Source organism: Saccopteryx leptura, chromosome 1 (assembly GCF_036850995.1).
Source record: "Saccopteryx leptura isolate mSacLep1 chromosome 1, mSacLep1_pri_phased_curated, whole genome shotgun sequence".
In the NCBI taxonomy this organism is placed as follows: domain Eukaryota; kingdom Metazoa; phylum Chordata; class Mammalia; order Chiroptera; family Emballonuridae; genus Saccopteryx; species Saccopteryx leptura.
In genome coordinates, this window is record NC_089503.1 from 51,224,052 (window position 1) to 51,228,409 (window position 4,358).

Here is a 4,358-nt window from a genome sequence, read left to right on the forward strand (position 1 = left end):
CGCACGCGCTCAGCGCTCGGGCAGGGAAGGTGGGGGTGGGCCTGGAGCATCAGGCGCCTGGGGCGGGGCGATGGGACGCAAGCCCTTGGTGGGTGGCGGGAGGGTGGGGCGCGCGTAGGTATCGCGGCTACAGTGTGCGGGTTGCCGGGAAAAGGCAGAACGCTGGGTGTGGGGTGGTGTGCGTTGGCACGCGGGTTGCGGTGGTCTGTGTAACCCGCCGCCAGGGTCGCCGGTGCCCGTTGTTGGAGCCTAAGGCCCTGGATCCTGGCCCTTGGAGGTTGTCCCCGCTGCTTAACGTGACCAACTTGGTCTAGTTAGGTGGTCTCCTGTTGTCTAAGAAATTGTGGGAATAAGAGTCGTACTTCCCGGCCTTTCTTGATGCCTGGTCAATGTTTTGGGATATCGCTACTTTATTTGAGGAGATGGCTGGGATAGACAAAACAGTGTGGCTGCCAAGTGAAGTTTGGAGAAGGGAGTCTGTCTGGCCAGCGGGCTGTGGACGGTAGGACTCTTAGCCATGAGCCAAAAGGCAGGTATGTGTGACCCACAGGGCCAGAGGAGCGCCAGAGATGTTTGTAGGCAAGGTAATCATAATCCTCTAGTGGCAGCTTTCTCACTCCTCCAGTGAAAAATACAGACTCACACATTTGTATGAGTTGAACCCACCTTTTAAGAGAATAGTTGAACAATGTTTAAGTAAGGAATTGTGCATTGTTTGTTACCTTCGGATATTTGATACATGTAGGCCAGCTCTCGCCTCCTAATTAGTGACTTCTCTGCACCACCCTGCGTGCAACAAAGCATTGATGCTCAGGAGTGAACACTTGAAGAGACACAGGGAAATCAAATGTGCATCTAGGCTCCCTGACAGATGGCTTGATCAACAGTTCTGAGCTATGTATTAGGAAATAAGCATTTTTGCTCATTTCCTGCTTTCCTCTCAAAAAGTTGAGAACTGGATTTAAACTCAGGTTCTGCCACTTTTTTGTTGTGTGATTCTGGGCAAACAAATTGCTTAAATCCTTTGAGCCTCACTTTATCTCTATACTTGGGGATACCAATAGTATCAACCTCCCTAAAATGTAAGCTTTTTGCAGGGACCTATCTGCCTTGTTTACTGAGTTTAAGGTGCATCTAGTCACAGAAGGGGGCTAAAAATAGCTATTGTGAATTGGGTTGCTGTAAGAATTTTGTGAAATAATTCCTTTAAAATGCTTAGCACAATGCCTTGCAAGGAATAAGTGCTCCATAGATTTTGTTATCATTATTATGTGTCACGGCACTATCCTGGGAGTTACGGAGAATAGAAAGTGGATCAGACTAATGAAAAATAAAAAAATAACCCATAAAATCTGTACTGTCAGGAACAAAATATGACGTGTCATAAGATTGAAACAGATAAAGTGTTATGAAGTTTAGAGGAAAGATTATGTTAGTTAGGGGATCAAAGAAGACTCTGTGGGGAAGGAATTATTTTAGCTAGACTTTGAAGGATGGCCTAGGAATTAATGAGAAAGTGGGTAGTTAAGATACCTGTGAACTGCTGTTGTAATGAATGTGGTTAGGAGTGAGAGAATTTGGTCTTTTATTACTTACGAACTTCAAGATACTGGCTCCAAAACATTTAGCTGTGTCTATGTAACCCTGAACAGGTTGCTTAACTGTTCTATACCTCAGTGTTGTCATCTATAAAATGGGAGTGATAGTAAATTCCTCAATAGTGAGGATCAAATAAGTTAATACATATAAAGTGCTTTGAATAGTATATTTGGCACACAGTAAGTGCTCAATGAACATTAGCTAGTATTATTAACTTAATCATACTTCAGGTTGGTCTCCGGATATGTCCTCACCTGATGGTACAGCCACACCTCTTCACCTTACTTGGCACAGAATTCTGTTGCTACCTACTTTCCCCATTTTGATTCAGTCAAAGCATTACTTTCTTTTTGTCAAATCAACTCTTTGAAATCTTCCTCACTATTCCCAAGTTGCAGCCTCTGATACCATAGCTCTCTTTTAAAAAAAATGTTGTGGTTACTTACTTCAATCTGATTTAAATTATATGTAAGTGTAGTTCATTCTCTCCCAACAGCTTATGAACTCCTTGAAGGCAGTTTCTGTGGTTTACAGTTATATCCAGGGCCTGTTAATTAGTGGGTATTCAATAGACATTATAGATTAATAGAAATTAAATCAATTTTTAATTTTATTAGACCTCTGTTAGGCTAGATATGAGTTGGCTGTAAAAAAATAAATCTTACCAATATGCACCTTAAAGAATGTAATGAAGACTCTGGCCTGCTTGGTTAACAGTAGAGCATCGGCTTGGCTTGTGGAAGTCAGGTTCAATTCCCAGTCAGGGCACCCAGGAGAAGTGCCCATCTGCTTCTCCACCCTTGTCCCTCTCCTTCCTCTCTCTCTTTCCTCCCGCAGCCAAGGCTCCATTGGAGCAAAGTTGGCCCGGGTGCTTAGGATGGCTCTATGGCCTCTGCCTCAGGCGCTAGAATGGCTCTAGCATCAATGGAGCAATGCCCCAGATGGGCAGAGCATTACCCCCTGGTGGGCATGCCAGGTGGATTCTGGTCGGGCACATGCAGGAGTCTGACTGCCTCCCCACTTCTAACTTCGGGAAAATACCAAAAAAAAAAAAAAAAAAGAATGTAATGAATGTTCAATTATACTAATTTTCCCAGAATTTAACATTTTGAAGTATATGGGAAAGAAGATGCTTAGAATGAAAATGAAGCCTAAAGACTGACACTAAGTTAAATGTTTGCATTTTATTTTTATATTTATAAATATATATATATGTTATTGTAGCAATTTCACCTTTAATGAAACCAGCAAGTGTTTTGTTTTTTATAATTGAATTTACTGGGATGACATTGGTTTGCAAAACCATACAGGTTTCAGATGCACAGCTCAACAAACCACTTGTACTGTAAACCACAGATTGAGAGTATTCTTTTTCTCTTTTTAAAAATTGAATGGAAATAAGATTGATGGACTATGACCTACCCATCAGGGCCCTTGTGAGTCAAACACAGCCCAAGCCCAGTACTTGAGAAAGCCACAAGTGAGTCTTGGAAATGGAGCAGAAAGTAGAGGAAGGGCAAATACTCAAGAACGTGCCTGGTCATCAACAGAAAGAGCAACTGTTGGTTTAAGTCTTTCATGATTTCTGTCTTCATGAGGGTAAATTCATTACAGAGAACATAAGTTATTTGTCTAGGTTATCTGCTGTGGGGGAATAGATATGTTGGAGGAAGTCTTTATTCTTGAGATCTGAGGAAGGAGATTGGTACTGTGTATGTTGGGGACATTTTAAGGAGAAAAAAAATCAAGTCTAGTGAAGAGCAATGTAATTTTTTTTCTCTGTGTGAGGGGAGCAAAAAAGGGTTAAAAACTTAAGATGGAAAAATGGGTATCATGCCTGAATTAGACAATGAGTTATACTGTACATACCAGGAATGTATAAATCATTTCATTTGACAGGTGGTATTTTAATTTCTTCAGAAGACTTAGGAGGTTTAGGATTATTACAGCTTTGTAAAGTAGTATTATAGTATGAGTCATTAGATCATTCATTTGGCCTGATTACATCAACTCCTTGGGTTATTGGGGAATGAAAGAAAGTCATTATCAAAATTGCCATCTTGATTATATAGATTAAAGAAAATGAATCAAACTTCTGAGAATTAGCTTTCAAAACCTTTTAAAAATTGACCGGAAGTTACAAAATTGGTTGCAAAGCAGGAATGATTAGGGAAAAGTTTTGTCATTTTAAAATCAGAGATTGAAGGAATAATAATATTGGAAGTTATAAATAGTTAGAATGTATATAGAGTTTTTATACAACTATTTTATTGAGGTATAATTTACACATAAAATTTACCTGTCTTAAGTATATAATTAAATAGTTTTTAGTAAGTTTACAGAATTGTGTGAACATCATCACAGTGCAGTTTTGGAACATTTTTATTAGCTGAAAAAGATCCCTAGGGCCCACTATACGCGGTCAGTCTCAGTTCCCACTGCTAGACCCAGACAACCACTATTGTGTCTGCCGTCTATAAATTTGCCTTTTCTAGGTAAGTTATATAAATGTACTTATCACATGAATTTGGCTTATTTTACTTAGTGTAATGTTTTTTTTTTGTTTTTTTTTTGTTTTTTTTTTTTTTTTTAAATTTTTTTTTATTTATTCATTTTAGAGAGGAGAGGGAGAGACAGAGAAGAGAGACAGAGAGAGAGAAGTGGGGGAGGAGCTGGAAGCATCAACTCCCATATGTGCCTTGACCAGGCAAGCCCAAGGTTTCGAACCGGCGACCTCAGCATTTCCAGGTCGATGCTTT